A 12,760-nucleotide genomic window follows, 5' to 3' on the forward strand; every position below is an offset into this window, starting at 1 on the left:
AGGTGAGTTTTGACAGTTTTATTTTGTTTTAGTCTTGCAGTATAAGCCAATAGAATGTTTCTTTTTCATCTTACTTTCATATTTCATAGTGTTTGCGTATTTTTGGCCAATATTTTGCAACCATGGTCAATTTAGATCAAACTTTTGATAGAATCTACAGCCAGTCATGTTGCCGTGCCCCCACCTTGCACTCCGTCCGGTGCGGTAGTGATATCCTGTTGCTCGCGCGCCGGAGCAGAGACCTGCGCGACCTTCAGCCGGTACAGTCGCTGTTCTTTTACCACCGCCGTTATTCTCATCTTTCCGGTGTGTTCTTGATTTTTCCATTGTGTCCTATTGTCCTATTTCACCATATCAAATACCCAAAATGTATCATATTATTCATATTTAAGTAAATAATCAATTCAGTCATCATAACTTGGCATTTTTAACCCAAGCAATCAAAAAGAGGAAATTTATTCAATATTTTCACTCATCTGTGAAGGAGGGGCTTTAATTCTTCATGATGTAGTTATTTTATATGTAAATCAATTTTACAAAAGCATTTGAATTGTAATCAAAAAAATTTCCACAGTGGAGGCCAGATAAAACAAGACACTATCTTTATTCTTATTAAACATTACAAAAGAAACATTGAGTGTTAGGTAAATGCAAAAAAAATATTAAAATTAGAAATTTATTTTTTGACCATAATGTCCCAAATGAGAGACCAGTTTCTGAGATGGACCCATAGAGTAGTATCTCACTGGGCTGCGACAGCTTGCGACAAATTGCGAACGTCATTCGCGAGAGAGTTTCAAAAGTGTCTTGAAACATTTGCGGGGATTCTCAATTTCCTCGCATGAGTCGCAAAGTGTTGCTCCTTCGCCGCTGAAATTTTGAACATGTTCAAAAAATTCGTGCAACAAAATTTCTCTCAAAATAGCCGCAAATGCGTTTCTGGTGTCGCAAAGCCGTCGCAAACCCTTCTCAAGTCAGTTTCCATGAGGCTTCCTCTACTGCCTGCCGAGGGAAAGCCAGGCTGCGACAGCCTGCGACTAGTTGGAGACACAACAATTGCGGTAAAATATGCAAATATCAATTCAGTGTGATTCCAAGTGAAAATTGTCGCTAATTTGCATACTTTATCGCAATTGTTGTGTCTCCAACTAGTTGCAGGCTGTCGAATCCCAGTGAGATACTGGCTTATAGCAACAAGTACCTGTGGCAGCGAGGCGTGGTCAAGCACCGGTCTGTGACCGGAGGGCGGAGTCAGGGAAGGTAAGTGGCAGAATCACTGCACCTGATGTCAATTAACCTGTGTTTGTGTGTCTTCCCCAGTGACCGCACCCTATATAAGGAGAGAGAGAGAGCAGAGGAAGGAAGCTCGCTCCCCAACCAGATGACTGATGTGTGTGTGCATGTCTGTGTGACTGGGAGATTGTAATGCTGAAAAGCTGCAAATAAAGAGTTTTTTTCTAGTCTATGCAGACCTGCACCGGGCCGTCCTCCAGCATGTGGGGCGCACCCCAGACCAACAACGCCAGCACTTCCACGCTCTACGCCTAGAGGAGGTCGGCCGGCCATTCGCGTTTGGCCAGCAACTCTGGGACGCCTGCCGGTGGTGGCTGAGGGCTGACAACCGCGACGCCGAGTAGATCATCGATCTGGTGGTACTGGAGCAGTTCATCGCCCGACTTCCCGAAGGGACCACAGAGTGGGTCCAATGCCACCGCCCGGCATCGCTGGATCAGGCCATCGAGTTGGCAGAGGATCATCTGGCGGCTGTTCCAACGGCAGGATCGCAGATCTCCTCCTCTCTCCTCTCTCTCTCGTCCTTGCCCTGTTCCCCCACCGCAGAGGCAGGGGCCGGCTCCACCCCAGCCGGCCCACCGCACCCGGGGTGCCCTACCGTTTCCCGCTTCCGTGTCTGTCTCCCCCCCCTCAGGTGAGTGAGCCCCAGAGCGCTGGTGCAGAGAGAGAGCCTGGGCTGGTTTGCTGGCACTGCGGGGAGCCTGGGCACCTCCAGCATCAGTGCTCGGCAATGGAGGTGGGCGCGGTGGTCTGGATCCCCGACGCGCCAGGAACCGCCCTCGATTGGGCCGGAGCGTATCACATACCGGTGAGTGTCCAAGGGGATACATATCAGGCTTTGGTGGACTCCAGCAGTAATCAGACCTCAATCCACCAAAGCCTGGTGCAAGACGAGGCTTTGGGGGGAGCACAATTAGTGAAGGTGTTGTGTGTGCACGGGGATGTTCACAACTACCCTTTAGTGTCGGTTCACATTCTATTTTGAGGGGAAAAATTTAGTGTAAAGGCGGCGGTTAATCCTTGCCTTACCCACTCGATAATTTTGGGGACTGATTGGCTGGGATTTCGGGAGTTAATGACTCATTTAGTGAAGAGTGGGTCCTGCCGTAGTTCAGCAGGGGGAGGTCCCAGTGTGGCATTGGCGGGAGCAGCTGTCACAGAGCTGTCTACATCATCTCCGCATCAGAGTGAGGAGCAGCAGGCTCCTCCTCCCTCTCTCGGGGAATCCCTCGCGGATTTCCCATTAGAGCAGTCTCAAGACGAGACTCTACGGCATGCGTTTGACCAAGTGAGAGTAATCGATGGTCAAACACTCCAGCCAAACGCCACCCCGTCCTTCCCCTATTTTTCCATTATGAAGGATAGATTATACCGAGTGACGCAGGACACTCAGACTAAGGAGCCGATAACACAACTTTTGATCCCAAAGAGATGCCAGGAATTGGTATTCCAGGCGGCTCACTTTAATCCCATGGCTGGACACTTGGGGCAGGATAATGAGGATGGGTTCCCTTTTGAGTCTGGTTCCTCTCGAGGTTTCTTCCTCATGTCGTCTGAGGGAGTTTTTCCTTGCCACCGTCGCCACAGGCTTGCTCATTGGGGATAGATTAGGGATAAAATTAGCTCATGTTTTAAGTCGTTTAAATTCTGTAAAGCTGCTTTGCGACAATGTTTATTGTTAAAAGCGCTGTACAAATAAACTTGATTTGATTTTGATTTGATAAGACACTCGTCCGAATAATGGCCTGGTTCTATTGGCCAGGGATTCGCGGCGATGTCCGTAGGTGGTGTACGGCGTGCCACGAATGCCAGTTAGTAAATCCAGCGGCCATTCCAAAAGCGCCTTTGCGCCTGCTACCATTAATCGGGATCCCGTTCGAAAGAATTGGGATGGATCTCGTCGGGCCATTAGATCGGTCAACACGAGGGTATCGCTTTATTTTAGTTCTGGTGGACTATGCAACGCGATACCTGGAAGCAGTGCCTCTTCGTAATGTCTCAGCATGTAGTATTGCGGAAGCACTCTTTCACGTCATCTCCCGAGTCGGAATCCCCAAAGAGATTCTGACTGATCAAGGCACTTCGTTTATGTCACACGCACTGCGTGAACTGTATGGGTTACTGGGAATTAAGCCGATCCGCACCAGCGTTTATCACCCACAAACGGACGGTTTAGTTGAACGGTTCAATCGCACCCTCAAGAATATAATTAAAAAGCTTGTACGTGAGGATGCACGCAATTGGGATAAATGGCTCGAACCCCTGTTATTCGCAGTGCGAGAGGCCCCACAAGCCTCCACGGAGTTCTCCCCATTTGAATTATTATATGGGTGTAAGCCACGCAGCATCCTAGATGTACTGCGGGAAAATTGGGAGGAGGGACCTTCACCAAGCAAAAATGAAATTCAATACGTTATCGACCTGCGTGCAAAACTCCACACACTCACACCTAACCCAGGAGAATTTGCGGCAGGCCCAAGAATGGCAAATCCACATGTACGACAGGGGTACGTGCCTTAGGGAGTTCACACCGGGAGATAAAGTACTCGTACTGTTGCCCACATCGAGCTCCAAATTGATCGCCAAGTGGCAAGGACCCTTTGAGGTCACACGACGAGTCAGGGACGTTGACTATGAGGTGAGGCGAACGGACAGGGGTGGGGCCCTACAGATTTACCACCTCAATCTGCTCAAACTCTGGAACGAGGAGGTCCCGGTGGCGTTGGTGTCGTTGGTTCCAGAGAAGGCGGGGCTGGGGCCAGGGGTTCAAAAGGGAACATTGACATCGCTTACCTCTCCGGTCCCCTGTGGAGACCACCTCTCCCCGACCCAACTCACGGAGGTTGCTCAGTTGCAGACCGAATTTTCGGACGTGTTCTCGCCCCTGCCCGGCCGCACCCGCCTCATAGAACACTACATTGAGATGCCCCCGGAGGTGATAGTGCACAGCCGCCCTTACAGGCTGCCTGAACACAAGAAAAAGGTGGTTCGGGAAGAACTCAAGGCCATGCTCGAAATGGGCATCGTCGAGGAGTCCCACAGTGACTGGAGCAGCCCGGTGGTCTTGGTTCCCAAGGCCGACGGGTCAGTCCGGTTCTGTGTGGACTATAGAAAAGTCAACGCGGTGTCTAAATTCGATGCGTACCCAATGCCTCGTATTGACAAGTTGCTGGATCGACTAGGCACGGCTCGCTTTTATTCGACACTGGACTTGACAAAGGGATATTGGCAGATCCCCTTGACTCCACTATCCCGAGAAAAAACGTCCTTTTCCACACCGTTTGGCTTACACCAATTTGTCACACTTCCTTTTGGGCTGTTTGGGGCGCCTGCTACATTCCAGCGGCTTATGGACAGGGTCCTCCGCCCCCACGCCACCTATGCGGCCGCATACTTAGACGACATCATAATCTATAGTAATGACTGGCCACGGCATCTGCAACACCGGAGGGCCGTCCTTAGGTCACTGAGGCGAGCGGGTCTCACCGCCAACCCGAAGAAGTGTGCGATTGGGTGGGTGGAAGTACGGTATCTGGGCTTCCACTTGGGCAATGGGCAGGTGCGTCCCCAACTTAATAAGACAGCAGCGATTGCGGCCTGCCCGAGCCCCAAGACCAAAAAGGGGGTGAGACAGTTCCTGGGGATGGCTGGCTACTATCGTAGGTTTATACCTAATTATTCGGATGTCACCAGCCCGCTGACTGATCTCACTAAAAAGGGGGCACCAGATCCGGTCCAGTGGACAGAGCAATGCCAGCGGGCTTTCTCTGAGGTGAAGGCTGCACTGTGTGGTGGGCCACTGTTACACTCCCCTGACTTTTCTCTCCCCTTTATGTTGCAGACAGACGCGTCGGACAGAGGGCTGGGGGCCGTTTTGTCCCAGGAGGTGGAGGGGGAGGATCGCCCCGTGCTATTGAGGTATTTCACCTGATGTCACAGGGTCACGTGACGCCCCGGTGTCTGCCATTTTGAACGTCAAGCTAGCTAATGTCAACAACACTAGCTGGTATGTTACTGTAGCAATGTTTACGTTCAGTCATTTGGATGACTGTTAAAACCTTTCAGTCTCAAGTTTTTCCTTTACTGGATTTACTAGTTTACTGAGCTAGCACGCCGGCAGGCTAGCGCGCGCCGGCCACCGGCTGGCTAGCGTGCGCTAGCTCCCAGCTTGCCCAAGCGCGCTAGCTCAGTAAACTAGTAAATCCAGTAAAGGAAAAACTTGAGACTGAAAGGTTTTAACAGTCATCCAAATGACTGAACGTAAACATTGCTACGGTAACATACCAGCTATGATGTTGTTGACATTAGCTAGTGCTAACAGCTAGTTGCTAATACACTGCTACAACTACACCGACCCTAATAATAGTTCTTGGTCATTGCCTGGTAACAGCAAATTTATAACGGGCCATGTCTCAACAGACTAAGAAGTTATTTCAATGACATTTAATAACATTTTGTTTATCCTGAGGACCGAAAGTAAATGAAAATGTGAACAAACCTTAGCTGTAATAAGATGGCGACCACCAGCTCCAGGGACGACCCGCTGATGTAGGCATGTTACCCAGCCTGACACAAAATATTTGTAGGTATCCAAACTCTTATACGCTTTCAGATCAATACCTGTGTATGGCGATGGGTTTTTAACGACATACGGTAGGTATACAGATCATGTGGGCCGAAGTCAGGTAAAGACGAGGGCTTCGTGTACTTCCGTACGTCAGTGAACAATCCTGGTGGAAGCAGGTAAACATCGTTCTCTAAGCCTGCTAACCTCAATTTTTGCAAATACCTCTCCCTCTGCTCACCCTGTAAATGCCCTACGTCGCTGGATAGTGAAGGTGTTTTCTGCATCTCGCTCCTTTTTCTTTTATGTTTTTCATTTGTCGCCTTCCTCGCATTCAAACTGATTCGAGCCGTGCCGTCCAAAATGGCAGCATCACATGACTTGGTCACGTGAGTGAAATACCTCAATACATCAGCAGAAACCTGTCGGTGCATGAGGGGCACTACAGCACCATAGAGAAAGAGTGCCTAGCCATCTAGTGGGCGGTCCTCACCCTCCGCTACTGCCTGCTGGGACGCCCTTTCACCCTCTGTTCAGACCACGCACCCCTCCAGTGGCTCCACCGCATGAAGGATGCCAGCGTGTGGATCACCCATTGGTATCTGGCACTCCAGCCCTTTAATTTCAAGGTGCTCCACAGGCTGGGGGCGCAGATGGTCGTGGCGGACTTCCTCTCCCGTCAAAGGCAGGGGGGGAAGTCGGCTGCAGGCCGGATGGCTGCCCGGCCTGAGTCGGGCGGTGGGGGTATGTGGCAGCGGGGGCATGGTCAAGCATCGGTCTGTGACCAGAGGGCAGAGCCAGAGAAGGTAAGTGGCAGAATCACTGCACCTGATGTCAATTAACCTGTATTTGTGTGTCTTCCCCAGTGACCGTGCCCTATATAAGGAGAGAGAGAGCAGAGGAAGGAAGCTCTCTCCCCAACCAGACGACTGATGTGTGTGTGCGTGTCTGTGTGACTGGGAGATTGTAATGCCGAAAAGCTGCAAATAAAGAGTTTTTTGGAACTCCGTTCTGGCCTGCCGTACTTCTGTGCTCCACCCACCCGCTCAAAGTCCTACAGTACCTTAAAGGAGAACTGAGGTCCTTTTAAAACTTGCTTTATTTCTTAATGTGTTATTCAATTCCGTTTTCAGTTTTAGTAACCTTATATCGCAGCTCGTATTAGCAACTCCATCCATCCATTATCTGTAGCTGCTTATCCTGTTCTACAGGGTCACAGGCAAGCTGGAGCCTATCCCAGCTGACGATGGGTGAGAGGCGGGGTACACCCTGGACAAGTCGCCAGGTCATTGCAGAGCTGACACATAGAGACAAACAACCATTCATCCTCACATTCACACCTAAAGTCAATTTAGAGCCACCAATTAGCCTAACCTGCATGTCTTTGGACTGTGGGGGGAAACCGGAGCACCCGGAGGAAACCCACACAGACACGGGGAGAACATGCAAACTCCACACAGAAAGGCCCTCGCCGGCCACGGGGCTCGAACCCAGGACCTTCTTGCTGTGAAGCGACAGTGCTAACCACTACACCACCGTGATGCCTGTCATGGAAACTCTCAAAACTTAAACTCTCTGAGCAAAAATGATTCAAAGTCCAAAAGGTTACACAAAAGTTTAGACTTTTATTAAATCAAATAATAAAAGCCGAGTTCAGTCTACAGAGTGAACCAACACAAAATCACAAAATTCTCATTTTATACAGTTTAAAAAAAAAAAACAGTGTATACAAATAATCTCACTGGTTAACATGTCACATCTTACCACTTCAACATTTTCTATTGGGCAGTACATCTCATGCTTCTCATAATCAATCGAGCCAAATTTTCCAGTATGAATGGTCAATTCAGGAAGAATCAAAATGTGATAAGAAGTGGTACGTCATGAAGAACACAGCATCCAGAGTGTACAATATATGATTCAAAATGACGGGAGTCAAATTAGGTTGAAGATTGAGAAGAAGAAGAAGAAGAAGAAGAAGAAGCCTTTGTCACATGTACACTCAACAACAGTGAAATTCCTCTCTGCATTGAACCCAACTGAAGTAGTGAACACGCACAAGTGAGCAATGAACACACATACCCAGAGCAGTGGGCAACTATGCTACAGCATCTGGGGAGCAGTTGGGGGGTGGGTGCCTTGCTCAAGGGCACTTCAGCCCAACCATGGCTGCCCCATGTTAACCTAAACTCATGTATTTGGACTGTGAGGGAAACCAGAGCACCCGGAGGAAATCTATGCAGACATGGGGAGAGCATGCAAACTCCACACAGAAAGGCCCCCATTGGCCACTGGGCTCGAACCCAGAACCTTCTTGCTGTGAGGCAACAGTGCTAACCACGATACCACCGTGCTACAGGCTGCAGATACAAACGAACACAAAACTCGGGTCCTTGACCAGTCTACCACACCATAGGATTAAAAAAAAGAAAATGCACATTGCAGCTTGTAACAATACCCCATTCAGAATAATTTGATAAAATGTATTCGATTAGCATGCAAAACACTCCAGAATGAACAATTGCTTTATTCAACATGGTCTCAGCTCACTCATTACAACATATGATAACACTGCAGGTGCTGGAGTTAGAATAATACACTTTTTGAATAGGCCTATGATTTAACAGAAAACAACCTGCACTATAAACAATCTCAATGTCCTGACTGTATTTTACTGTCATTATGATCTTTCATAAATCAATTTATTATTACTTTTAATCGAATCAACTTCATTTACTCTTTACTGAAAATCAACATACCTGGCTTTGAATTAATATATAATAATAAAACACATTACTGCTTATGTAATTACATCATGGTGTGTGTGGTTACATATGAATCAAAATACAATAATCATAAACCAAATTATTGTTTATATGATGACATCAAGGCATGTGTGTATGGTTACATATGTATGTGGTTACATTAAGGATATAAAATCACCATATAATGTATGCTGGTGAATTCAGGGTTTGTTAGGAATTAAAGTATGTAGCCGAGAGCGACCATATATAAAGGATATTACACGGTGGTGCAAAGATATAAAGTTTATCTTCGAGTGGTGAATATATTGAGCGAATTGAGCGAGTGAAATATTTTTCAACACGAGAAGATTAACTTCATATCTTCGCAACACTGTGTAATGTTCTTTACATTATATGGACACATTCACAAAAAAAACGCAAGTTAATCAAAATAATTCTAAGCATGCAATGTATCATTAAAATTAAAGATACCTAAAGATCCTCCTACTTGAGTGCTCTGTAAGAGTGAATCAGATCAGTTGGCATTGATGTTTTATTCCAGTTCATTAATAAAATACTGCATTTTAAAAGTCTAGTGTTCTTTGTGCAAGTCTCCCCTCCCCCCTTTTGGAAACCCTGAATCACACACTGATTTTTTTTTTAAACTGAATCAACTCAAAATATTGACAGAATATCTTGAAATAATGAATTAACTCAAATAATAAGATTTATTTTTTTTTGCAATCCAAATCCTGCGCTCTGATTGGCTGGCGAGCGGGTCTGTATCCTACGATATGGACCCCGGTTACGGACCTCTGGCGACTCGCTTGTTCACAACAACAACAAACATAGTAGCATTTTTTGTCAACATTTATCTTTTTTTAATAAGATTTATTTATAAGATTATCAAAAATCTTAATTTTTGCCAGCATTTCTCAGGAGAATTGCATTAATTTTACAGCATGGATAGCGATAACGACAATGTTCACAGCAAAAGCGAGTTTTACTACCCTGAGGAAGAAGAAATCAAAGAAAACATTTCAGGAGAAAACCAAAAACCTCTAACTTGCTAACGCCGAGCAAAAACATGGCTGAATCCTGAATGACTCAATTTTGTATAAATAGGGGACTACATAGGCGGCAAAATGTAGTTTTTTTCCTGCCATGGAAGTGCACTTGTATACTGAGGAGGAAGCCATTTGCATTACAGCCATGAATGAGGATTCAAAATGGCGGCTCGGCTCGGTTTTCCCTTTCGGGCGCTCTCGTTTTCTGTTAGAATTTGGTAAAGAAAAAAATAAATATATTATTTACCAGCTTAAGGTTGGTCCGTATGGTGAAATACCGTGACCTCGGCCTTGAATACTGACCTCAGCCCAGAGGGCCTCGCTCAGTACTTTCAAGACCTCGGTCACGGTATTTCACCATACGGACCTCCCAGCTGGTAAATAACATATATATCTTAAAATATATTTTGAAAATATGAGAGTCAAAATAATAAGACACTGTCTTGAAATAACAAGGTATTAACTCAAAATTAGGACACAGCATTTCAGTAAAATCATGAAAGTGTGTTTAAATGCAGCATGAGCTTGTCAGAGTGCAGGCACTGATGGATGTATGTGCAGAAGACAGCGGGATGCAAACAGTAAACAAAGCCAAGACAAGAGACTGAAATCGGGGTCGGTAAACTAGCATGGGTCGGGCGATCGGCGAACAACGTAGTAGAGGAAAAACAAAGAGGAAAACCGTGAGAGGATAAGCAGAAGTCATAAATATGAAAGGCAATCAGAAAGATACAAGGCTTGGTATGAACTGAGGGAGCAGAACGATATTTCAGACTGGAGTAGTGTGAGAGAGTGGCTTAAGTAGGGAGAGAGGTGATTAGGAAGATGCATGACAGCTGTGATCAGTAATTGTGAGACAGAGGGCGCTGTGAGTCTTGGGGATTGCAGTTCTCGGAGTCAGAGCGTTATCAGCAGGTTTACTGACAGAGCTGAAAAGATTATTTAATTTTATTGACGTATTTTAAATAGTTTTAAATAAATTGAGAATTGAAAGCTCATGTCTTTACTGTATTTGTACAGTTTCCCTCCACCAGCAGTTTGTGGTTTTGTAAAGATCAGATGGATTTGTATGTTAAGGCTGCATTAGGTGATGATTCACAAGTTCAAATCAATTCTGAGTGAAATAAATTCACTTTGTTCATCTCATCTCATCTCATTATCTCTAGCCGCTTTATCCTTCTACAGGGTCGCAGGCAAGCTGGAGCCTATCCCAGCTGACTATGGGCGAAAGGCGGGGTACACCCTGGACAAGTCGCCAGGTCATCACAGGGCTGACACATAGACACAGACAACCATTCACACTCACATTCACACCTACGGTCAATTTAGAGTCACCAGTTAACCTAACCTGCATGTCTTTGGACTGTGGGGGAAACCGGAGCACCCGGAGGAAACCCACGCGGACACGGGGAGAACATGCAAACTCCGCACAGAAAGGCCCTCGCCGGCCCCGGGGCTCGAACCCAGGACCTTCTTGCTGTGAGGCAACAGCGCTAACCACTACACCACCGTGCCGCCCTCACTTTGTTCATTCTGATATTAAAGATTGTTAATCTGCATAATGGGACAATTAAAATATGCACAAATAAATATATCTGTAATCTGTGTAATGTTTATTATCAACAATTAAACTGTTTGTGACATTGACAGTTATATATTTGTACAGATGTGTGCAGTGGTTGTTATTATTTACATGATTAGTATCAGGGATGTGTTCAGTTTAATGTGTGTGTAAGTGATCACTGAGAGGATGTGGAAGAGAGAGAGGCAGGTGAGAGAGTCAGTCATTAAAGGTGTTAAAAGCAACATTTTTCTCAATGTTCTCTATCGTCATTTAACCGCAAGTTATATTTAACTCTCATCCATTATCCTTGGCTGCTGTATCATGTGGGTTAAAACATGACAAGATCTGTCTCGTCTATAAGACATGCAGGTTAGGTTAACTGGTGACTCTAAATTGACTGTAGGTGTGAGTGTGAATGGTTGTCTGTATCTACGTGTTAGCCCTGCGATGACCTGGCGACTTGTCCAGGTTGTACCCCACCTTTCGCCCAAAGTCAGCTGGGATAGGCTCCAGCTTACCTGCGACCCTGTAGGACAGGTTACGCGGCTACAGATAATGGATGGATGGATTTGTCCTGACAAGTTTTCTGCCTCAAAGTGTTTTAATAAACTAAACATTTTAACCCAACCTGTATATCCAGAACTGTGCACAAGCCTTTTTTCCCCACACCTTTAATCTGGATTATATTTGATGTGTAATTACACATACGAGTGACAAGTGTCAATTTCAGTTTTACTTTTCCAGCAGTTTCTTCGAGATCCAGACTTGTGTGTGTGTCGTGTAAAAACAAATCATATATAAAACTGTAGTTTGACTTCTCACACACATCTGGACCGTTATCCAATGTTTGATTAGTTCAATATTAGTGTATTTTTTGATTATTTTTTGGAATTTGTTCTTTGGAGGAGGTGGAGTTACAGTATACTGTGTGTTTATGTCACATGCGATGGAAAAAAAGGTCTCCTATCTCTGCTCTCCTTGTTTCCTCTGAGTGAGAATTGATACATCCATAAAGATTTTATTTTATGGAAGGATGATGGATGCAGGAGCAAGAAATTAAGAAGGCATCAAGTCGAGTAGTGAGACGCTCCTTGTATCTTGATCCATAAAGCTTATTAAGGCACAGCATTCCAATGTTTTTCTCAGAAGCCATTGCATGTACAGTGCCCTTCACAATTATTGGCACCCCTTGTAAAGATGAGTGAAAAGCGTTAGAAAAAAATCCACCTTTTAGTGAAGTCGTTTCACTCACACTGAGAAAATGAGGAACTAGAAAAGCACTCGGAGAGCGCAGATCTCCGCCAAGAATCCTTTAAAAAAATCCGGGATGCAGAAGGTGATCCGGATCACCACCAAAATTTAATGGATTGTTACTTGTGCCCAGTCACACCTCTGGAAAAAATTTCAGAACAATCCGTTCATAACTTTTTCCGTAATGTTGCTAACAGACAAACCAACAAACAAACAAACCAACGCTACCGAAAACATAACCACCTTGGCAGAGGTAATAAAGAAACTGCATGGTGGT

Source organism: Neoarius graeffei, chromosome 9 (genome assembly GCF_027579695.1).
Source record: "Neoarius graeffei isolate fNeoGra1 chromosome 9, fNeoGra1.pri, whole genome shotgun sequence".
Taxonomy (NCBI): Eukaryota; Metazoa; Chordata; class Actinopteri; order Siluriformes; family Ariidae; genus Neoarius; species Neoarius graeffei.